Below are 26,508 nucleotides of genomic sequence, written 5' to 3' on the forward strand. Positions count from 1 at the left end.
TCTCATTGGCTAATTTGCAAAAGTAGATTGCTAGGGTTTCTTTCCTAGTCTGTCTTAGCCTGGAAACTCTGCTGAAATCCATCTATCATAAGTGGCCCTTCCAGTACTTGAAACACTGGTACCACAACTACCAGCATCATAGCAACACACAAGCCACCACAGTATGACCAACTGACAGACAGGTGGAGAGTTTACTTAGTTTTCTGAAATGCACCATAGTTATGTAATATATTATCTCTAGAGGAGTCTGGGTGAAGGGTATGTGGGATTTTCCTGTACTATCTTTGCAACATTTCTTTAAATCTAAATGTATTCCAAAGTAAAAAGTTTTAAAAGTTATTGTGTCACGTTGGTTGCCTATGTTTACTGAAATAATGAGTAGAAACCCAACTTTATTGTGCAAGAATAAATTATAAAAACTCTTTCTAACTGCCCTGTCCAATTTAAACCAGTTTTAGTTATGTATTAATTATATGCTTAAACAGCTTTAAAACTAGCATGTACAAACAAAGACTCAGGCTGGAACAATTATTGTTTGGTTTAGAGATTAACACAAAGAAAAACAACAAAATTTTAATGCCTCCAGACACACCTTAGTGAAAATATTCTAGTTTGGGTTTTATTAAGTGGGAAGGCAAAGAGCCTTTATTACATGTCTGATGAAATGTCCAGGAGGCCTCAGAATTCGATTTCTTGTAGTGCTTTGTCGTATCATTAGATTATTGAAGAATTAAGCACAAAACCAACAATGTTAAGAATCCCAGCTGAGGCTAACCACAGGTTACATCGATGAGACAATAAACCCATTGAGCACAGAATTTGTTCACATATTTGTCTGTTCTTTTCTTTTATCAATGGTTTAAGTCATCTATGGCTCAGGTTGACAAGAGCTAATACCTGTGGCTTGGGATCATTCATTTAGGCAGGCTGCCATGTGGCATTCTTACCCCATGGGAAACTGGAGAGCCAACCCACATAAACCATTTAGTCCAGTCCAAAAATCCCAGCCATTGTTCTGGAAGAAATCCAAGGCAAATCCATGTCAGAGCATAAAGGGACATTACTAACTTCAGTCCATCTGTGCTTTGCATTCATTACAGTCTTACTACCCAGCTTTAATTGCCCTTTTATCTCACTTCAGATTGATCATCACAGTATCTCCTTACATGGAGGGGGGGTAGCAATTGTTTTCTCCTAAATAAAACAATTAAAATGTTTTATTAATTCCAACCTTCATATTGTTAAATACGGTGTTAACTTGTTAGTTACCATTCACTCCATTCCAACAGAACAAAATGTTGCCTGGTCTTGCTTCATTCTCATGATTACTGGCATGTTCAAGTCCATTGTTGTGGTTATCATGCTAATCCATTTCACCAAGGGTCTCCTTCACCTTTGCTGGCCTTCTACTTCACCAAACACAATGCTCTCCTCTAGCAATTGATCCCTCCTGACAACAAGTCCAAAGCAATCGGGACCGACAATGTTCTGTTTTGGCCTATAAGGTTTTCATTGGCTAATTTTCAGAAGTAGATCACTGAGCCTTTCTTTCTAGTCTATCTTAGCCTGGAAGCTCTACTGAAACCTGTCCACCATTGGTGACCCTGCTGGTATTTGAAATACCAGTGGTACAAACCAAAAAACCAAACCCAGTGCCGTTGAGTACCAACATGCAATCACCACAGAATGACAAACTGACAGAAGGGTGGTGAATTGTGAGGTATAAATGAAGAGTTACCACAAAGTCATGATTCTGTCATAAACTGCTTGTGATCAAATAATTATTTATAACCCAATTCCATTAGATACTAAATATTAGGAAGAACATTCTAATTACCTTCTTTTTAGGTACATTTAAATATATCGAGTGTCAAAAGTGGAATAAATCATTTACCCATTTTTAAATTGTAGCTGATGTATAATTAAATAAATTATAACATTTGGTAAAATGGTATATTTGTGCAGATTAAACTTTTCTTTTGTGCTTTTTAATGCACAACTAAGTTGCTGAAATTAGAAATGTATTTTAAGAGTTTCACAGAGATTACTGGATTTAGTATCATTGTGCAGAATAACAATAAAGTTAAACGAGCTACTTAAGTCCCACATAAAGGTCTTATTCTTTAAATAGGTGGTGTTCTAAGCCCTTAGGCACAAAATCAAATAGACCAAGGAAATAACAGATTCAAACATATACTTTGACATAACTGATGGATCTGACTGCCTTTCACATCAATTTTTCTATATTTCTTTCAAAAATTTTGGGGGTAAATTGAATAGCCTACTGATTATTGAATAAGGCTTTAAAAACTAGGATTGTGCCCTATATTCTTCGTTAAATTCTAACAGCCCATTTTGTTAAAAAAGTAAGTGCCCCTCACTTCTAGCTCCAAATGTCCTCCCCATTGGAAACTCGGACATTTCACTGGCTGTCTTCTCTGTAGCTGCAATGATATTCTACACAGTGATGCAAAATAAAGTTGCCAACTTATCCCTGGGCAACTTCACATTGAAAAATATATTCAAAGGATGACAATGTAGACCTTTGCCACATATTTGAATTTCCTCATTTAGTTATGTTGCAAAAATTCTGTAGTCCTGGCTTATAGATGTATACCCACTGTAGAAAACATTTAATAATGGCATCCTCCTTATTCAACCTCTGATAGTCCGCAGGCGACACAAACGGTTAGGAGCTGGGCTGCTGACTGGAAAGCCTGGTAGTCCGAACCTACCCAGAGGAACTTCCAAAGACAGGCTTGATAATCTGCTTCCAAAAGGTCACAACCTTGAAAACCCTTTGGAAGTGTTGTACTCTGCACACATGGGAATGCTGTGAGTCAGAATTGGCTCAACAGCAATTAACAACAACACACTTGTTTGATAATATGAAACCCCAGACTGGCTTCACCCAGTACTGCTTTGTTTAGTTGCCTATTCCTGCTCAGAAACACATCAGTAAAACTGTCCTGGATACCCTCTTCTGTTGAGGCACAGCATAAAGGACAGCAAAACAAAGTCATTACATTAGGATTAGAAAAACAGCCTTAGGGCAAATTAAAAATAACTTGATTAGAAACTTTAAGCTGCTTCTGGGAGGGTTTTTTTGTTTTGTTGTTATTGTGTGCGTGTGTATGTGTGTGTTCTGGTACAGAGCAAGCTGGGCATTGAAGAAAGTCTATTAGAATGGTTGACTGAAGAAGTGTTCCTATTTATACCTCCGGCACAACGGCTTTAACCAGGTTTCAGTGAAATTATACAGATTGCTGGAGTGAGCACTCTAAGAAGATCCACATGGGCCATTCCTGCACCCTCCACCAGAGATTTGTCGGGGAGATGTTGGAGGTACTGGTTTGGAACAATCCAAAAAGTCAGGTAGAGCTTTGTAAACCCAAGAAGTCTCTAAATATACATGATGGTTAGTATAAGTGTACACAACATGATACTCTGTATAGGATCCCTGAATAGAAAAGAAGCGTTACAGGAGATACTGGTGAGATCTGAATAAAGTCTGAAGGTTTTTATTATTATTATTATTATTATTATTATTATTATTATTATTATTATTATATTTTTGGTGAAAGTATACACAACACAACATGTTTCCTTTCAACAATTTCTACACATAATGTTCAGTGACATTAGTTATGTTCTTTACCTTGTGTCAACGTTCTCATTATTTCCTTTCTAGTTGTTCCATTTCAATCAATTTAGACTTATTGCCCCCAAACTGCCCATCTATGCTTTAAAGTAACTGTTGCCCATTTAGCCTCGTATGGATCATTTTTAAAAGAGCTCAGTTCTCAAAGGTGACATTCTTCACTTTTTAATAAACCTACTGTATAGTTAAAAGGTAATTTTGGGATATTTTCTGCTTCAGATTTAAAAAGTATCTCAGGGCAATAGCCTCTGGAATTCTGGTTTCAGTGGGTCTAGTTAGTCTAGATTCTTTGAGAATCTGAAGTTCTGTTCCACACTGGAGTTTTCTCAATAGTAATGTATCAACATTGGGTTCTTAGTTGTAACAATGTCCCTTGGTAATATGAGATGTTAATGATGGCAACACTGGGTAAGGAAGGCACAGGAACGCTCTATCTATGCAACATTTCGGCAAGTATAAAATTGCTCCAAAATGAAAAGTTTATTTAAGGAACAAAACTAGCAAGTTGCAATAGTTTATGGAATCCCACATTGAACAAGTCACACAGGAAAATGATGACACTGAGGAATCCTTTGTCTAAGAATACTCTCCTGGAAACCAAATTAATATAAACCTAAGTGCAGTTAAAAATCAAAAAGAAACAATTGTTGATGGTTATAAGGGAGGGGATGGGTGGGGGAGGAAAAACACTAAATAGACAATAGATAAGTGGTAACTTTGGTGAAGGGTAAGACAGTACAAAATATTGGGGAAGCCAGCACAACTTGTACAAGGCAAGGTCATGGAAGCTCCATAGACACAACTAGACTCCCTGAGGGAACAAATTGCTGGACTGAGGGCTGCGGGGACCATGGTCTCGGGAAACATCTAGCTCAATTGGCATAGTAATAGCTTATAAAGAAGATTTTCTACATTCTACTTTAGTGAGTAGAGTCTGGGGTCTTAAAAGCCTGTGAGCAGCCATCTAAGATACTCCCCTGGCCTCTCTCCATCTGGGGCAAGGAAGAATGAAGAAAACTAAAGGCACAAAGGAAAGACTAGTCTAAAGGACTAATGGGCCACAACATAAGCACCACATCCTTCATCAGGCAGTCCAGCACAACTAGATGGTGCCTGGCTACTATCACTGACTGCTCTGACAGGGATCACAATAGAGGGTCCTGGACAGAGCTGGAAAAAAAATAGAGAGCAAAATTCTAACTCACTAAAAAAAGAGTAGACTTACTGGTCTGACAGAAACTGGAAAAATTCTGAGAGTACACTCAACAGACACACTTTTAGCTCAGTAATGAAGTCACTCCTGAGGTTCTCCTTTCATCCAAAGATTAGAAAGGCCCATACAAACAAGACTAAAGGGGCATGTTAGACCAGGGGCAAGGACTAGAAGGCAGGAAGGTACAGGAAAGGTGGTAATAGGGGACCCAAGGTCAAGAAGGGGAGTGTGTTGACATGTTGGGTTGGTAACCAGTGTCACAAAACAATATGTGTACTAATTGTTTAATGAGAGCCTAGTGTCTCTAAAGCATAATAATAAAATAAAATACTTAAAAAAATCACATTTGCAACCTCATTGAAACATCTAGCTTATCAAAAACTGGGTCCATAAAACTTCATGTCGTATACACAAAAAACACTACCTATACAACATGTTGGCCATGAAGAATGGAGATAGTCATAATCTCAAAAATTGAAACATTCACTAGATATTCAGGTTCAACCTTGGCACATCCACGTATGAAATCAGTTTTCTCTCTGGTTTCTTTTTTTTAGAGCCTATTACAAGTTTGATTACACTTGAGGAGTGACTAACTGATTTAGACAGCCCAGCAGAGAGAATCTTGCAGAAGGACAATGGCTATGCAATTATTTTGAAGATGTCCCTAGGATTTATCTGCTCCAAGAAGAGGAATAATTTCAACAACAAAAATGCCATGAGATTAATGCATTCCTTCATTGTTGTTGTTGTTGTTAGGTGCCATCGAGTTGATTCCGGCTCATAGTGACCCTATGTACAACAGAATAAAACACTACCCAGTTCCGTGCCACCCCCACAATCATTGTTATGCTTAAGTTCATTGTTGCAGCCACTGTGTCAATCCATCTCATTGATGGTCTTCCTCCTTTTTGCTGACCCTCTACTTTCCCAAGCATAATGTCCTTCTCCAGTGACTGATCCCTGTCCAAAATATGTGAGATGTAGTCTTGCCATCCTTGTTTCTAAGAAGCATTCTGGTCGTACTTCTTCCCAAACAGACTTGTTTGTTCGTCTTCCTCTTTTTTGCTGACCCGCTACTTTCCCAAGCATAATGTCCTTCTCCAGTGACTGATCCCTGTCCAAAGTATGTGAGATGTAGTCTTGGCATCCTTCCTTCTAAGGAGCATTCTGGTTTTACTTCTTCCAAAACAGACTTGTTCGTTCTTTTGGCAATCCATAGTACATTCAATATTCTTCTTCAACACCACAGTTCAAAGGCGTCAATTCTTACTCGGTCTTCCTTATTCATTGTTCAGCTTTCACATGTGTAGGAGGCAATTCAAAACACTATGGCTTGGGTCAGGTGCACCTTAGTCTTCAAGGTGACATTCCTTCACTAGACAGGTATGTATTGCACACACACTGTGTGTGGGGTAATATGGTAATTGGGGATATGAAGATTATTAAGAGTCTCACCTCTCCTTGAGAAGCATTCACCTGGTACGAAAAGGAGTCGTAAAAAATGAGAAATTTCAGTGCAATGTAATGTCTGAGATGTGGGCATTAGGACGTATTTGTGAATAAGTTACACCATCATAGCAGAAAACACACCAATCTTTGCATCTTGGGCAACAATAAACCGGTCCATTTCAAAATAAAGCATTCCACCCTGTAGATATTGCCTAAATCTCATATTTTCATGATATTAAAGAGGGCGGCATTCATCTGATCAGCATGTTGTCAAAACAAACAAGGCAAACCAAGCACTCTGGAATATTTTTAGTTGCTTAAGTGAATGAAATTGTAACCAATTAAAGACAGATAATAAAAAGTATCTTGGGTTAATGATTTTTATAGTATGCATTTAGCACCAAGGAATATATTTATAAATACAGGTTTTGAGAAATGATAACAACTGTTACCGTTAGCCACTGTGCAGTAGGCCCTTACTCATGGTGACCCCATGCACAATGGAACAAAACACTGCCCTGTCCTGCGCCATCCCCAGAATCGATTGTGGATTGGACCATTGAGATCCATAGGGTTTTCAATGGCTGATTCTTGGAAGCAGACCACCAGGTCTTTCTTCTCAGTCTGTCTTACTCTGGAAACTCTGCTAAACCCTATTTAATACCATCGGAACTCACAAGCCTCCACTGACAGAGGCATGGCGGCTGCAGTTAAGGCGCATTGGCCAGGAATCGAACCCTGGTCTCCTCCACGGGAGGCAAGAATTCTACCACTGAGCCACCACTGCCCCCATATAATAAAAACTAGAGTCAGTTAGTTCTACACTACATAGATGAAATATGATCACATTTTGCCACTGGCCACATCTTGGGGTGACCATATTATCTTTTAAATTTTTGATGTGGGGTTTTAAGAGTTTCTGGTGTAAGGAATTGATCTAACCAAGAAAATGTTTGTAATGAAACAAACTGTTACCCACCTTGGTATTTCTGAAGTTAGCTAATCAGACATGGCCAAGAATGGAAGCCACCGTGCCCCCCACGTGAGCCATGGTTTCTCCTGAATATTTCTTTTTTTTCCAGTGGTATTTTTGCTGAACCTAAACCGATAATAATGATCTACTTACATGGCCTCTTCTCTGTATATCTGCCATATTAAAGTCTAGGCTGTTTGTGTATCATGCCTTGATCTATAGCTTTCTATTAATTCAATTATACTAAAAGATCTTAAAAGCCTTGGGCTAAGTAACATGTCAATTAGAAATGAGTTTAACTTGGAATAAATATACATTTAATACTTGTAATTTATGGCTTTAAATACAAACAAAGCCCTCACTATGACACAATCTATTATTAATTACTCCAATACCCGAAGTCCAATTAAGTAAATCCATTTATTTCTCTTCAGAGAAAGTCAATGCTCATTTCTCATAGGAAGTACTAGATGTCTACATTTTCCTTTCTCATGGACCGCTAATGCCACAAAGCACTTTTGTGGTAATGAGCTATGTCACGTGTGAAGTAAGGGAAGGGGGGCCAAGAGGGAGACAGATGCTGAGACTTCTCCAAAAAAGTAACACTCAGACCAATGTGGAACTCATTTAAGTGTTATTAAATAAAATATGATTAGACCTGATTACTGACTAATTAACTGCCCTTTTTTGAATGTTTTTGACTTGCAGTAAATGCAATTCAGGTATACCTCTTAAACTACAATACCAGCGTGTTTCCAGCAATTACATGTGCCCTGAAAACAACTGTACTGATAATATTTTTTCTGTGTGTGCATGAAAAGTTACACATAAAAATGTCAGTCTCTGTGCTGAGAATAGATAGTTAATGCCTAGGGTCACATTTTATAGCAAAAGTTATAAATCCCTGAGAAATACCGTTTATGGTGGAAAACCTGACACAATATTTTAAGTACTTGTGCTATCCACAAAAGACAGAATTCAGGGGTTTAGACATTTTAATGTGTGAAACTATGAACAAATATATTTAAAATTGCTTTCAACAGTTTCTATGTTATTCAAATTCAAAGAACAGCAGAGAATTTTCCATATCTGGTTGGTAATCTTCAACTGAACATTTTAATCCAGACTTAATTTATTTCAGCACAGATACATCTCTTTATTACTTTTTTTGTATGTTTTGCTATTAAACACTTAAACATTATTTATGCTTTCCAATGTGAGAGATACTAGGCTTTTCTCAAATTTCTATTATAGCTCAATGGAATCTTTATTCCAAGCGATCTAAAGTATGGTCTTAGGTTATAAATTGAAGGTGTTGTCTGTACTCTTGCAGATAATATTGTAGCGTGCCTGTCTATCGCCTGGGTGGTATACTATTGTGTTTAAGAGAATAGTTTCTAGAGCCATAAGTCAGACTTCTACCCTTTAATCAAGTGACCTATACTTAATACGGAAAAACCAGTTGCCATCAAGTTGACTCCAACTTACAGTGAGCTCGTGGGTGTCACGGTGGAACTCTGTAGGGTTTTTACTGGCTGATTCTGTGGAAATAGATTGGCAGGACTTTCTTTTGAGGCACCTCTAGCTGGATTCAAACCACCAAGCTTTCAGTTAGGAGCCAAGTGTGTTAACTGTTTGTACCACCCTAGGACGTCTACTTAATATAGAAATGATGGTAATAATACCTACCATAGCATGTTTAAGAGGCACAAACAGCATGTTGATAGGTGCCGTCAAGTCAGTTCCGATTCATAGCGACCCTACATGAAACAAGATAGGTCACTTGAAAGTACACAGCAGAAGATTAGTAGTCAGTAATTTTTAGATATCATTACTCTAAACAAGCTTCAGGTTATAAATCTTGGTGACATTTAGAGACCCAGAAAGTGGTATGTTCTCCCCTGGTTTATCAGGCTGCATAGGGAGTCATACGTGTAGCCCACTCAGGTACCAACTTGAAACTCCTGTTCAATGTAGTTTCTCATGTCTGACCTCTAATAAAGATGGAAGAGATGAGCAGTATAATGAGACCAAGGGAAGATCTCATTCCTTTCAAGTTCATATTCCGTCTATTAGAACACTAATCCAATGTCTCTATCTAAAATGTTGAGGAAGAATCCTTTAAAAAATTACCCCCTAACTGGAAAAACAAAGACAAAAATAAACAAAAACATTACAAGGCACGAAAGAAACCATAATAAATTAAACCACCATCTGTTAAAAAGACAGAAAAACCCTTTGCCACTGCTTTGAGTCCACTCATGGTGGCCCTGTCTCTTACATAGTAGAACTGCTCCGTAGTTTTCTTGGATGTAATCTTAACAGAAATAAGGCACTAGGTCTTTCTTCTGTGTAACACTGCTGGGTGGGCTTTAACCACCAACCTTTAAGTTAGTAGTCATCAGAACCAAAAATATAAATTTCTTGTGTGTTTAAACTTTACCAGTGAACGAAGACTGGTAGAAAGAAGAAGACAACAAACTGGTTTAAGGTATGGTGAAAAATAGTAACTTGTACAACATTTCATTTTGCATGCTTACTATATGGTACATGTGCATTTCAATGACAACATTCTTGCACATGAAATATCATATGTGCATATAAACCCATATATATGCATGTATTTCTAAGTTTTAAATTTCATTAGAGATAGACTCATTACATTTATTATTGTGTTGGATTTTGTTTCTTTTTGTGTTTATTTAATGTGCACTGAAAAGATCATAGCTCTTTCCTGAGGAGACAAAAGAGACAGTCCTTACGGATTTGGATTATGTAATAAATGGGATATGCTCGGAAGAGGGCCAGGACAGTCTCCTCTGCCCAGTTATCCTACACGACATCATTTTCACGCCTAAAATAAGAAATAAGTTGTTTAATGTAACAGATGTGTAAAGAAATAGATTGTTTTAGAATTCATGCTAACATCTGCATATCATTATTATAGGAAATTATCGTGGAAAGAAAAAGGAAATCCTAAAAACGCAGTTTTAATATTGCTGTGGTTTAGAAAAAGTGGTTGGAGCAAAACTCAACCATTTATCTACTGGTAGCACAATGGTGAAGCCTTAGCTGCTAACCAAAAAGTCAGCAGTTCAAATCCACTAGCCACTCCTGGGAAACCCTCTGGGGCAGTTCTACTCTGTCCTGTAGGGTTGCTAGGAGTTGGAATTAACTCGACGGCAATGGGTTTGGTTTTGGTTTATATACTTACTGAGAGACTGAGGTCTCCAAGTCAAGGCATAATGCTATGCGGATAAAAATTAGATTATATAAATTTACACACAAAATATAGGTAATGTTTATAAAATATGATAAAATTATCGAAATCAAAAAGTCATTTAAATGTATAATTAGCTTTTTTAAAGGTATTTTAATTTGTTATTACTTTAATGAAGCCAGAAGTTTATAATTCAGTGAACTCTTTTATTATTAGAACAACGTTTTTACCAGATGCAAATGTTTCAGGTGGAACAATATAACCTGTGAAAGCACACATCCACATCTATCTGCACTCAGAATTATGTTTTACGTATCTATATCCTAATCACAAGAGTGAAATGAGTGACGATGTTGCGTTCAAGTGTCAGAGCGATAGTATGGATTTAATTTGTACTTTCATTTACCAACGAGGAGATCAAAAGTTGGAGAGTTAGGTAATTTACACAAAGCAACCCGAGCCATATGACCACAGGGTCTGGTGTAAAGGACTGTGAACATCTGCTTGAGAGTCTGACGAACATGGTTCTTCACCATGTATAGACATGGGTATTGCCCAGACGCCCACTTACACACACACACACACACACACACACACACACACACTCAGAGAGAAACCTCAGGCAAAGAGAAACACAGACACACAGTGTTCAAACAGACACACACACTCATGCACACACACGTGTGCACACATAAATGCCCCAGCAAAGACACACATACATACACACAAACATGTCAAAACCATTCATGATTGCAACTTTTTTTTTCTGTTTTTAATGTTTAAATTCCAGTCTTATGTTAAGACATTATAAAGGTTTAAGCAACTTGTAACATCCAAATACGTACATTGTGATTTTCAATTTTTTTCTTACAGTAAAACTTAACCATATAATCCTCACTTGGATGTAAAAACACACTACAATAAAATGATCTATAGCGAGTTATGAAACTAGTACATCACACATCAATTAAAAAAAAAATCCATTGCCGTTGAGTCAATTCCAGCTCATAGCAAACTTATAGGGCAGAGTAAAACCGCCCCATAGAGTTTCCAAGCAGTGCCTGGTGGATTTGAACTGCCGACCTTTTGATTAGCACCCGTAGCACTTAACCACTGTGCAACCAGGGTTTCCAGCACATCAATAGTCTATGTCTATTTCAATTTGTTTGTAAGTATTTCCCCCATAAATTGTCCACATATCAAGTCTGTAGCTATGAATGCAGGGATTTTCTTCTGTCCATGAATTACCTATAATTCTGAGTGTGAGCGGAGAGTATAAGCCTGAACTGAGCTGTATCAGAGAAATAGAATTGAGAAGGGAGAGAGGGAACCAGGGAGCCTGACTGAACAATAAAATGTTCACAGAGTAAGGCCTACAGCCACGAATAACTGAATTAAGCAAAAACAAAACAGGCAGGGCATTGCCTGGGGATAAACCTGAATGAAGGGGAGTCGGGTGTCCACAAAGCCATCAATCCTCAGGAAACGTCCAGTGTCAAGGTCATTGCTCCTGTGAGAAACCAGTTTTTTTCTTTTCCAATAAAGGCTAAAAAAATCCTTCATCTCCCTTGGTTTCCTGCAGTATCATTATTCCTCCAGATGACTGGTCCATAGACGACTTTGAATGGCACTGCGCTCTACTTGACATTTTGGAATAACAGACCTCTCATTCTCCCCGTGTGGAATATTTTATCAGGGCTGAGTAATATTTCAGAGATTTTCAACCATTAAAATTTAGTGAAGTCTTAAACAAAATGTGTGCTTTGTCTTGGATTATAACACTCTCAGGAAAAGACCTTATAAAACATAGATTTGTGGTTTTCATCAGCATGCGTTAACAGGAATAAAGACCACAAACCACAATGATAAGGAATGCCATGGAAGAAATTGGTCTGGAATTTATAACTCAAGCTCTGATTTGCAATGACACCCAGATTTCCAATATTCATAAAGTGGTTAAAAGTGACCAATAAGGAACATAATTAATCTGTTTATAACCAAAATTAAACCAAGCCAGTTGCCAGCAAGTTGATTCTGACTCACGGAGGCCCCACATGTGCAGAGCAGAACTGTTTACCACAAGGTTTTCAAGGCTGTGACCCTTCAGAAGCAGATCACCAAGCCCTTCTTCTGAAGCACCTCTAGGTGGATTTGAACTGCCACCCTTTTGGTTAGCTGCCAAATGCTCTATGCTACCCCCGAAATAATTATGAATTAAAAATTGTAACAACTTTTTGAAATCAGAAGTCTAAAACATTTTCTAAATTATAATCTACCAAGATAAATTCTCTTAACAATATTTGTACCTTTTATGTATTTGCTAACAAATAATAAAATAAAATACTCTTTCCCCCCAAAAAAAGGAACAAAAAAATAATTATGCTTAGCAAAATCATACTAAATTTTAGACTTTAAAAAGCTGGATTTATTTTTCTAATTTTGAATGTTTGCTTCAATTGCTCTTGTCTAAAAATGTTATATGTCAGACACAATTTGTACACCGCATGTTTCTCCCATGCCCTTCATGCTTGCTCTGGCATGAGGACTGACATGCAGCTGATCACCATGGTGACACCCTGGGTCTCTAGAAGATAGGCATAGATTTGTTTTCCTGGTGACTGTCAGTGAGACCAGACAAGGCAACCCAAAATTGTTGGGGAGTTAAGTCTCCAGGGAGCAAATGTTGGAATCCCTGAGTGGTGCAATCATGTAACACACTCAACTGCTGACCTAAAGATTGGTAGTTCAAGTCCACCCAGAGATGCCTTAGAAGAAAGTCCTGGAGATCTACTTCCAAAAAATCGGCCATTGAAAACCTTATGGAGCATGATTCTACTCTGACATCCATGGGGTCTCTGTGAGCGGGAGAAGCTGATATGAGGATTTTCCTCCAGAGCAAACAGAGCCTTCCCCTAGTGCTGCAGTAGTTAAGAGTTGGTCTGTTAAACAAAAGGTCAGCAGTTTGAATCCACTAGCCACTCCTTCAAACCCTATGGGGTAGTTCTACTTTGTCCTATAGGGTTGCTATGGGTAGCCTCCTAAACTGTGAGATAATAAATTTATGTTCAGTAAACCACCCACTTGTGGTATTTCTGTTATAGTGGCACTAGGAGACTAAGACACTAAGAAAGAGAGCAAAGTGACTTGGCCAAGTGGTTGCAGGGGACATGTTGTAGGTATTGAAGTAAAAGGAGAGTTAATGGTGACCCATCAAAGAGATTGGGCGGCAGACACAGATGGCCAACAATAGAATCATAGGGGGCCACTGTAGGAGGGTGATTTGTTGCTGTTAGTTGCCATCAAGTTGGCTCTAGCTTATGGTAATCTTATGTATAAGAAAACAAAAAGATGCCCAGTCCATCTTCACGCTGGGTAACAGCCCCCAAATATACTCAGGTCCTAATCCTGGAACTTGTGGGCGTAACCTTACGTGGCAAAGGAACCTTGAAGATATGATTCAGTTAAGAATTTTGAGACAAAGAGATTACCCTGGTTTATCTGGTTGGCCCCTAAATATATTCACAAGGCTCCTTATAAGAGTGAGTCAAGAGAGTTTTGACTACAGAGGAGAAATAGGCCATATCACAACGGAAGCAGAGAGAGATCTGAGGATGCTACACCACTGGCTTTGGAAATGGTGGAAGGGGCCACAAGCCAAGGAATATGGGTGACCCCTAGAAGCTGGAAAAGGCAAGGAAATAGATTCTCCCCTAGAGTCTCCAGAAGAAACCAGCCCTGCTGACACCTTGACTTTGTCCCTGTGAAACTGATTTTGGGTTTCTGGCTTCCAGAACTCTAAGAAAATAAATTTGTGTTGTTTTAAGCCACTTGGTGTTAATTTGTTACAGCAGCTGCAGGAAACTAACACAGCCACACTACAGTATTCACCAACAGGTCAAATGCTACTTTGTATGATCTGCTATGAGAAGAGCCGCAGATAATGGTGCGAGTAAAGGTAAAGCAAAACCTGGGTAGTTCCATAAGGTTCACCTCTCGCCTGAAGAACCTGGAAGTGCAGGGGCCACTTATGCAGAAAACACACCCACCTATCCAAGTTCACAGTTCTTATCTTATCCTGTATTTGCATTTTATGGCCAAAAAAATCAGGCTGAAGTCCAAATCTGTGCCTTCGTAGGGCAATCCACAAACCAGACAACGGCATGCACTGGGAAATAGCAATGCAGTTACCATTCTAGTTTGTTTGTTCATTTATTCTTTCAGAAAATATTTATTCAGTTCATAGTATGAACCAGGCACTGTTCTAGTGAATCAAATAAATATTCCCAAAACAATGACCTCCCAACCAAAGACTGTAACTTTTAAGCTTTGTAAGCACGGAAGAGTTTTACAGAAAGATCTGTAAAAAATCCAAAGAAAATGTAAGTTCAAAATATTTGAATACTTTTTGTGTAAATCAATGTGCATGACTACTTCTAATAATTTTTTGCATACAAATAAAAATAGGCATTGCTCAGTTTTTTTGCTAGCATGCTTTATGTGTATCTGTGTTCATAAAATATTATTCTGCAAAAGTAAAAAAGATTTGACTCATAGCAGCCCTATAGGACAGAGTATAATTGCTTTAACCACTACCTCACCAGGGCTCTTTCCTCTGATTAATGCTAGACAAGATATACATAGAAAGATAGATAGCTGCTGTTGAGTTACCTCCTACTCATGGAGAATGTTATGTACAACAGAATGAAATGTTGCCCAGTCCCACATCATCCTCTTGATCGCCAGCATATTTGAGTTCATCTCTGTGGTTACTGTGCCAACCCATCTTACTGAGGGACTCCCTTGCCCTTGCTGGCCCCCTACTTCATCACACAAGATGCCCTCCTCCAGTGATTGATCCTTCCTGATCGGTTGTGATCACTGGCTAAAATGTGCTTAAATCATGCTAAATAAGGCTATCTCATCCCGGTGTCCTGATGTATCTTAATAGTAAGAATTGCCAACTTTTAATTTTCAAAAAATTATAGCAGTAATCTACTTGCTTTTAAATTTTACAAGAAAGAATTTCAACAGTCCTGTCATCTAGTAGGAGCCCTGGTGGCACAGTAGTTAAGAGCTCAGGCTGCTTGCCTAATGGTTGACAGTTCAAATCCACCAGCCACTCCTTGGAAACCCCGTAGGGCAGTTCTACTCTGACTTATAGGGTTGCTATGAGTTGGAATTGACTCATTAGCAGATTTTTTTTTTTTCCATTTGGGTCATCCAATATGTTTCTTTTTCTTTCTTTCTTTTCATCCTTTCTATTCTTTCTCTCTTTTCTCCCTCCCTCCTTCCCTCCTCTCCTCCCTTTCTCCCTCCTTCCTTCTTTCCTTTACTTGTATAATAAGACTATTGTAATATGCCCTATTTAACTAACAGTCTTTCCATAAACTCTGCTGCCAAAGTTTATTTAAAGATGGAACAGTCACACATTAAAGAGTATTGGAATCTCAGTTACTTGTATGTTTTTCTCAGGAGCAGCAGGGTAATCACTTCCTCTCCCCCATGCTGAATCTTGTCAAAAAAATGACAAGAGAAACAAAACAAAGCAAATAGCAAATAGACACTCAAAAAGTGAATGTCACAATGAAATATGTGTTGACATGAAGCTCCGGTATCAAAGATTGCCATTCATTTGATTATAAAATGTAAACACTATCGGAACTTTTGCAGAGCTCTTCTTGGGGGAGATACCTTCTGGCTATATTAGTCTCTATTTAAAATTTTAAAAAGCAGGTATCATGCAAGAAATTCATCATTTGCTCGGTGCTTGTCATATTATACATAAAACAATGTAAAGCAGTTGTGTAGAGAGACCGAGTTAAAACAGAGACAGTTCCTGACCTGGGAACACCCTTTCCACCCAGACGCTGACAGGGGCATAAGAAAAAACTTCTCCATCCCAGGTCAGCAGTGTCAGGACCCGTAGCTCTGCACTTGCGCTGTAGTTCCTGCCCACTCCACTTTCTCAGACTGTAGTGGGATCTTCTCTGCCAAGCTGTCTCCTAACCTGAGCCATCAGGTCTACCTCTGCTTACTGGATGCAAGCTATGCCCATACTCACCATCAACAGCATCCAGCCAATTGGTTCCATTCTTTACTCTTTTCTCTGCTACCATTCCTTATACATTCTCCTTCATGCTCTTTATTACCCATCTGTCCATTCATCCATTCATCAAAATTTTGTCAAGCCCCCTCTAAACATGGTGGCTCAGTAGTAGAATTCTCACCTACAATACAGGACCCCCACATTCACTTCCTGGCCAATGCACTTCATGTACAGCCATTGTCCACCTGTCTGTGGAGGCTAGCTTGTTGCTAGGATGATGAACAGGTTTCAGCAGAGCTTCCAAACTAAGAAGGACTAGAAAGAAAAACCTGGAGATCTACTTCTGAAAATCAGCCAGTGAAAACCCTAAGGATCGCAATCTTCTGATCCAAAACCAATCATTGAGATGGCACAGACCTGGGCAGTGTTTTGTTCCACTGTGCATGGAGTTGCCATGAGTCGGGGTTGACTCAACAGCAACTATCAGCAACAAGTACCAGGTACTATGCCAAACGCTGGGGCTACTGTGGTGGATAAGACTGAAGAGGTGTGTGCTCCCATGGGCCTTACATGCTAGGGGGAAAAAGGGAGTAAACTAATAAAGAAAATAGCAATAAAGGGAAACTAACAATATTAACAAGGAGCGGATAGGAAAAGGGCGATGTGCAGAGAAGCCTGGGTGTTTTTGATAGACGAAGTGTTCATAGGTGAGGTACCTGAGAAGGTGGCATCATGAGCTGGGATCTGAGGAATGAGGAGGAGCTAGCTGAGAGCTGAGGACCTGAAGTGAAGGCAGAGAAGGGGCTCTTGGGAAGAACCAGAGCACAGCCCACAAGACTGGGACATGTTGACTGGGTTCTAGTAACAAAAAGAAAGCTGGTGTGACCAAAGAAGAACATAGGATGTGAGATACAGGCAGAATTTTAGGCAAGGATCAGCTCAGGCAAGGTTTGCTGATCTAAGGAAGTCTATAGAAGGGAAGCCACAAGGAGTTTCAAGCAAGGGAATGCTCCTGTGGAGGTCAATGGGGTCAGCATCAAAAGAAAAAAGTTAGAAGCCTTTTGCTGTCACACAAAGGGAAGCACATATTGAACTTCTTACAAAGTGTTACAGACCTCCTTAAAACAATTAGTCACACATTTTGGAAAAAAAAAAAAAAACGAAATCTGCAAAATGGAGATTTCATTTGAATGTTTTTTAAAGCAGAATAAAATATTTTCAAAAGTTTTTTTTTTTTTTTTTTTTTAAATAGCACACAGAACTTTTCTAGATTGTTTCCCACTCATTAAAAAAAAAAAAAAAATTACTCGGGCCATAAATTGTGTGTATAAAAACAATAACCTTTTTAGAGAGTTGGAAAAAGATGAGAAAATAACAACCAGCATCCAAGCTAGAGCCTAGCTTACTTGTTTATCCTAGGTTTGAGCAAAAACCTATTTTGATTAGTCAGACATTTATGCGATGGTTAGGGTAGTGTTATGGATTGAATTTTGTCCCCCCAGAATTTGTCCTGTAAATCCTAACTCCTATACCTGTTTTAGGAGCCCTGGTGTCACAGTGATTAAAAGCCAGCCTGCTAGCCAAAAGGTCAGCAGTTCAAACTCACCAGCCACTACTTGGAAATCCTATGGGGCAGTTCTAGTCTGTCCTATAGGGTTGCTATGAATCAGAATCAACTCAATGGCAATGGGTTTTGGGGGAGAGTTTTTGTACCTGTAGTAAGGAGCCCTGGTGACTCCTGGTTGGCAGTTCAAACCCGCCAGGTTTTCGCAGGAGAAAGATGTGGCAATCTGCTTCTGCAAATGATACAGCCTTGGAAACCCTATGGGGCAATTCCACTCTGTCTAGGGTCACTAAGATTTGGAATCTAAGGTAATGGTTTTGGTGTTTTGGGTTTATACCAGTGGTTATAATCCCATTTGAGAATGGATTTTCTTTGTTATGTTAATGAGATATCAGTGTAAGGTGTATCTTAAATCAATATCTTTTGAGATAGAAACGAGCAGATTAAACCACCAAGCAAGTAAGCAAGCACAAACGTAAGGTTAGATACATGCCACATGATTGCCAAGTAATCTAGGAACAGAAGCTGAAAAGAGACAAGCACATTCCCCCAGAGCTGATAGAGAGCCTTCCCCTAGAGCCAGTGCCCTGAATTCAGACTTCTAACCTCCTAAAGTGTGCAAAAATAAGTTTTTGTTTGTTAAAGCCACCACTCTGGTATTTCTATTACAGCAGCTGTCTTCTAGTGCTGCTATGACAGAAATACCGCAAGTTGATAGCTTTAAAAAGAGAAGTTTATTCTCTCACAGTCGGGTAGGCTAGAAGTCCAAATTCAGTGTGCCAGCTCCAGGGGAAGGTGTTCTCTCTCTATTGGCTCTGGATAAGGTCCTTGTCGTCAGTCTTCCCTGGGAGCATCAGCACAGGAACCTCAGATCCAAAAGACGCGCTCTGCTCCCAGCACTCCTTTCTTGGTGGTATGAGGTCTCCATGTCTCTCTGCTTGCCTGTCTCCTTTATATCTCAAAAGAGATTGGCTTAAGACACTATCTAATCTTGTAGATTTCATCAATATAACTTCCACTAATCCATTTTATTACATCATAGTGATAGGATTTACAACACATAGGGAAATCACATCAGATGATAAAAAGCTAGACAATTATACAAAGAAATCATGACCTAAACAAGTTGACAGATATTTCTGGGGCACACAATTCAATCCATGACAGCAGCACTGGATAACTAAGACAGATAGGGTACTTTTCAACTCACAAAATGTCCTTCATCCTCCCTTTTCAGTCTTAATCTCCATGTTGTATGTATATGATGAGCCAAATCTAAGCCAGTCTTGGTGGCTAGCTGTTGTAATTTTTTTTTGTTAATTGTAGTAAATATATATGTATTCACCATCTCAACCTTCTTCACACATACATCTCAGTGATAATAACTTTTGTTTATCATGTTTTCAACAGTAATCCTTATTCTTCCCCACATTTTTCCCATCATTCTTAGCAGAAGCTCAGTGTCCCATAAGCACAGAGTCCTCCTTTCATATTCTCTCCCACCTGTGCCTGGTAACCACTAATAAACTTTGTTCTCTATACAGTTGTATATTCTAGATATTTCATACAGTGACTGACTTATTTCACTCAACATAATGTTTTCAAGGTTCATCTGTGTAGGTAGGCTGTTGTAATTTTTGATGAAAACTATGGTCATGCTATGTGTAGATGACATAGCCTTGCTTGCCAAAATTGAATAGAAATTGAAGCACTTATTGATGAAGATCAAAGACTACAGTATGGAGTACATCTCAACATAAAGAAAACAAAAATCCTCACAACTGGACCAATAAGCAACATTATGATAAACAGAGAAAATGTTGACATTGCCAAGGATTTTATTTCATTTGGTCCCATAATCAACACCCAAGGAAGCGAAAGTCAAGAAAACAAATGACCTATTGCATTGGACAAATTTTTTTTGCAAAAAACTTCTTTAAAGTGTTAAAAAGCAAAGATGTCACTTTGAGGACTAAGGTGAAATTGGCCCAAGCCATGGTATTTCCAATCACATCATATGCATGCAAAAGTTGGACAATGAATAAAGAAGACTGAAAAGAGCTGCCACCTTTGAATTATGGTGTTAGCAAAGAATGTTGAATATACCACTGACTGTCAGAAGAACAAACGTATCTATCTTGGGAGAGGTACAGCCAGCATGTTCCTTAGAGCAATGATGGCGAGAGTTCATCTCACATACTTTGGTCGTGTTATCAGGAGGGACCAGTCCATAGAGAAGGATATCATGCTTGGTAAACTGGAGGGTCAGTAAAAAAGAGGTAGACCCTCAAAGAGATGATTGGCACAGTGGCTGTAACAATGGGCTTCAACACAGCAATGATTGTGAGGCTGGTGAAGCACCAGGCAGTGTTTCATTCTGTTGTGGACAGGATCACTATGAGTTGGAACTGACTAGACAGCACCTAACAACAACATCCACCAATTTCTAAAGGTTTCTTGTATTCTCATTTTCTGAGTGATTTACCTTAACAAAGGACAAGAGTATATAATATGATGTCAATTGATCTTATATAATGCCATTTTTTTTCTTGAGCACAGTAAACTTCTTATATTGAGTTAATGTTCTTCTGCTGAACTAGTTGGTCAAAAGACTCAAGTGTCATTAATTCAATGAAAAACATCTAACAGGTACATCTATGTGGCTACTTCTTGGAGCTTGTATTCTATTTAGAATTACTGGAAGACAGAATATCACAATTACATTTGAAAAGACTATGGTAATGCACTATGTTTATATTTGCAGGTAATCTTTCTTTTTCCTCCTATTAAGCCTAGGACTTTGTACCTACTTGAGCAATGAAACAATGTTTCTAAAGTCCTCTATTTCATGGAGCATATTATGAAAAAATATACTTGGCTTTGTCTGCTGTGTAGCTATATGACAGTTATATGGTTAACATGTTTGAAAACAATGGCAATTCAGGGAAGAACGACTTCATTTTGTTCTACAAAGCCTTGTAATTTTTTTTTGAGTTGTCGTTCATATCCAGTTCTATTTATTTAATCCTTAATTATTTACACTAGTTTCTTAACCATCCAATCATCATGAACATGTCCTTATGTTGATACTTCCTGCCAACTGGTTCACACATGGAGAATATTATTAGGCATGATACTCTAAATTTAATATACACTTACAACTGTTTTGCTTTCATTATGCGTGGTAATATCCATAAATAGGCACTTCATTGTTGGCACTTACCACTGCCCTCCACCCACTTGCATGGCTTAATTATGGCTCTGGCTTGAATAAGTTGGCAAATGCTTGTATAGCATCTTCAATTAAAAATAAATAAAGCAGAAGAATGTTCTTTCTGTCCTCCTCAGCTTTTTTTTTTTCTTTTTTTAAGTAAATAAATGTTATCCTTTAGATCTATTAAAGGAACCATTCCAAATCTTCTCTTTACAATATGATTTTTCTGAGGGCAAATTAAAAACGTGTGATATCTCATCCAAGTAAATATTATGCTTTACAACCCCCGCACTTCCTCTTGCACAAACATCCCAAACAATTGTTTCATACAGTTTTACGCAGCATGGAAATTCATAGCAAGTGCCTACTCTTTTTTACCGCTGTTGGCAAGGCTGCTCCAGGTTGCTGTCTGGTGCCTACAGATGCTCTCAGCTCTCTTAGGTCAAGACTCCCTTACAAGCTGAATCACCTGTGAGCGTATAACAGAGGGAACATAGCTCAACCTCTTTCCAAGATGATGCCTGAGAAAGCTCAATGTTTATTATATGTATGGCCATAAAGTGAACATCAAGGCTTTGTTCAACTCTAATCAGGAATGTGTTGTAAAGTTATATTATTTTTTGACAGACTTTTGGTTTGACCAATGTTAACCATAGATAGAAGGCAACAAGAAAGAAATGGTAATAAAACCAAAAAGATTTTATGTTGCAGTGAACCTTAAACATTAGTAAGAGAAGGTCTTAGAATCTAGCTGTCCTAACGTCAATATTAAGAAAATAATGAGCTGAAAAATGATTTATTTTACACTGAAAGCAAAGAAAGAAAAGAGTGTGAGAAAGTAGGAAAAAAGAGTGGAATACAGTACAAGGTCTACCCTTTTCTTTCTGCAATAAAATATTCTGGACACATAGAACCTTTTGTTTGATTTTATAATTCTGTCTCGCATGTTGAAATGGGAGGGCTGGGTGTTGACGACAAAAAGATCAAATGGCTCTCAGAAGCTGACTCAGAGGAGCAGAGTGAGTCCACAGGTAATGTTTCCATGGTTTCCACAGCTGGGGAGTGCTGTACTCTTCAGCCAAGCAGTTGCTTTTCCACCTTGCCACAGCCAGAAGTTCAAAGGTGATTGCCTTACTTACTAAATTAGTTGTTTACTTACTTACAAACTGAATGCATATCTGCATTGAGGCCTGTGATATCATCAAAGAAAAGAAGTTCTATTATCATAGCAGCTAAGATAGAGGGTAGATTGGTCCTCCACTTTATGGGCAAAATAATTTGCCCAAGTCTCAGAAGGCCACAGAACCAGGAACCTAACCCTCAGGTCACAGTGAGGAATAAAATTAATTTCCTGGATTATGTGCAGGGCACTGATTTCTGAAAGTCACGTTCCTGAGGAATCATCAAGTTAAAAAAAAAAAAAGCTGAATTTTATCAAAATAAATAAAATTGGAACTAGTGGAACAATTGGTCTATGAAATGTAGCAATGAAGAAAGAAACAGAGAGATGAGAAGGACATGGTGTGTTCTGTTATCTTTAAAATCACCTGATTTTTGTCTTTTTTGCTGTGTTATCATTTGTCTCAACTGTTTCTCTCAGGTTCACCTCACTTTGAACTCAGAAGATTCACCAGTTGTCAACACTAGGGTAATATGTTGATGACAGCTCATTCTCACCTGCCATTTTTTCCTGCATACTTTATAATACAATACTGATAAGTGTCTTAAAAGGGTGCTTATCAATGTAGTCAGTGAATTTCAGTCTCTAAAATGGTTGGGGATTTAAAGTTTAAAGAAGATCATTTTAAACAAAAAATCAAAGTATGTTTTCGATCAAGAGATTTCAAAAACAGAGACTTTGTGTTTAGCAGTGAATGAAACAAACGTGCGTAGAGAATGTGCAAAGACTTGGATTTTGACTGCAGCCATTCTGTGACTTCCTTCTAGGCAAGGATGGTGAGACTTTGTCTCACATACTTTGGACATGTTATCAGGAAGGACCAGTCCCTGGAGAATGACATCATGCTTGGCAAAGTAGAAGGTCAGGGAAAAAGAGGAAGACCCTCAATAAAATGGATTGACACAGTGTCTGCAACAATGGGCGCAAGCATAGCAAGGATTATGGTTGGACTTCAGGACGGGGCAGTGTTTCACTCTGTTGTACGTAGGGTTGCTATGAGTCAGAATCAACTCGATGGCACCTAACAACAATAACAACAAAAGATTTAGGGGGAACATGTGTGGCTTGCTTAAGGATGGCTGCCTTTGTAGACACCTGTAAACATACTAGTTATGTTCATAGCAACAAGAGTGCACCTAAAAATGTGGGCATCATGGCTGGTCAAGCAGAGAGTCAGCGAAAAGATGGGTTGACACAGCGGCTGCAACAATGGGATCAGGCAACATTTCATCCTGTTATACATAAAGTGGCTGTGAGTCACAGCTGACTTAACGGCATCTAAGGGCAACTAGGAGCCTGGTGGTCCAATGGTTAAAGCTCAGCTACTAACCCAAAAGTCGGCAGTTTGAAAACAGCTGTTCCTTAGAAACTGAATGAGGCACTTCTACTCTGCCTTATAGGGTCGCTATGAGTCAGAATCAGCTTGACGGCAATGGGTTTGTTTTCTTTTGTTTTTAAGAACAACTAACAAATACTATGAGGCTCTCTCTCTCTCTCTCATTCCTGAGCAGCTAAGCTAAGAGCATGCCCATGAGCAAAAACAAAAGCTATCTTGTCTTGAACACTTGTGTGTCAGGCAATGACCCAAGTGCTTTACATACGTCAATTCATCTGATTCTCACTCCAACCCTATGCCATAATTATTTCCCTTATGACCAATTTACAGGTGAGGAAACTGAGGCATGGAAAGGTAAGGTATCTTCCCCAGGGAAATGAGCTAGAATTTGAATTCAACTAGTAGAGGTCTAGAATATGAATTCTATGTTATACCATAAACATTTACATTATGCCAGACACAATCTAGTGCTGAATTGGAATGTAAACATTAAATTCAAACCAGGTTATCTATGCCAGTGGCTTGAAGATATTTTTTCATTTGCTAATACGGTAGTTTTTAGTAACATTTTTTAACATGATATTTGATTAAAAAAGAATTACTTTATTGTCTTGTCCTCATCATATGTTAAAAATAGAGATGATAATACCTCCCCTCGCCACATTTTCCCTGCAGAAACTTACAAGACATTTCAAAAAAGTAAACGGTTATGAGCTTTCATCCTTAGACACATGTACATTAAATTTTTTAACTGGCTGTGGAAGGTAACTCTGAAACAATTATTTTTATTCCACACTATGGGTGAGAAAGTGGCTAAAATGTCAAGTATGCATCTATCTCATCCTTGCTAGAGCCCAACACCCAGTGCTGGCTGTCCCTGCTGTCCTCCTGTGCCTTCACACTGGCTGCGTCCTCTCTGCTGTTGGTGCTTGGAAGGGAAGTGGGGATGACCAGCTGCAAGAAGAGCTTTGACAGAAATAGCTGAGTGCAATGAATCGCAGGCTTTAAGGAGAAGTTTTACTAGTATTTATAATACACCCTTTCATCACCAGTGAGAGGGTAAAACTGGAAAAGAAAGAAAGAAGAGAAGGAGGAGGAAGAGGAGAAAGAAAAGAAGAAGCGAAGGAGGAAAATGAAAGAACAAACAAAAAGGCAAAACAGGAGGAGAAGCAGGAGGAGGAAAAGGCAAGAGAGGGAGAGGGAGAAAAAATGGATGCTGTTCCACGCTCTGTTGGCTGTACACCTCGCTCTTGACACATGCCTTGTCCTCAGGGGCTTGGGCACTGGTGACAATAGCCTACTGTTGTCATCCCTCTCATTCACCGAATCCAGCATTGATGATTTGAGGAGCTTGAGGGGATGTTCTTTCCTATCCCCAAAATAATATCCTCGGAGTTTTCTTTCTGTGAATGTTTTGGTTGATGAACTTGAAATGATTTGTTCTAAGGCATAGAATGGACCACATTGTGTGGCGAGTGAACAATGACTCATTATTCAGCAAGTGAATCCCGGATTCTTCTTTGGCGGAGACCCGGCCACATTTCACTTTTACCTAGAACTTTCATTTCTTAACCTCTGTCTTTCCACACAGTTTATCTTTAAGGAAAAACAAACTTCATAATGAACGATTCTTTTTATTCTCCCTCTGACAACGATTTCAGTAGGTCTTTCTTGTCCCATTTGTGAAAGTGAACATTGTTCTAAAATTTTCTTTGTGGATACCCTGATTTTCAAAACAACATGAATGTAATATCCTCATTGAGTTTATGTTAAAACAACAGAAACAAAAATACAGTAAAATCTGTGAAAACCACAACCTGTATAAGGAGGAAATCTGCCCAAGAAGGAAAACTCAAATATTTTTCACTAAAAGGAATAATAGAAAAATGGTAAGGATGCACCCTGGCAAAGGCAGAAAGACACAGAAAAACAAGGCTGTACCATTGCCTTCTGGCTCTCACAGGTTTCACTGTAATAAACAACAAGGAAAAAACAAAAAAAGAGCAGGCACCATTGTACTGTTTAAGGTTGTCATCTGTGGTATCGATCAGGTATAACATAACGCTTTGACTCAAAACATTCACTAATTCCGGAACCTGATGGAAAAAAAAAAAATCTGTGCCAGGCTTTTCACCACCAATCTTATTCTCATTAGCATTTGCCATACTGCTTCTCTATCCTGGCATAGATCATAATCTATTTCAGACCAATTTGGGGAATCAATTTGCAGATAATTGTGTGCCCTAATCCACGTTTGTGGTTTACCTAGAGCCTAGACAAGGCAGCAATACTAAATGTAGTCTTTGTAACTCTGAGAAATTAAAGAGACAGACACCATGATTGAAATTTTTATAGAACCACGTAAAGTGTATTTAATTTCAAACAATTCCTGAAGTTTCTGAAAAATGCATTGGCCTGTAATTTTTGGAAATATGATTGTTTCAGCTACCTTCAGCAGCAGGGTTTAGTTAAGCATGGACTTAAAGACCTAATACAGGGGTTCTCAAAAGAGGCAATTTACCCTCCCCTCCACCCAGGAAATATTTGTCAATGTTTGGAGACATTATGGGTTGTCACAGCTGTGGGGCAGGTGCCACTGGCATCTAGTGCGTAAAGACCAAGGATTCTGCTGAAGATGTTGCACAGATC

This window comes from Loxodonta africana, chromosome 2, assembly GCF_030014295.1.
Source record: "Loxodonta africana isolate mLoxAfr1 chromosome 2, mLoxAfr1.hap2, whole genome shotgun sequence".
NCBI lineage: Eukaryota > Metazoa > Chordata > Mammalia > Proboscidea > Elephantidae > Loxodonta > Loxodonta africana.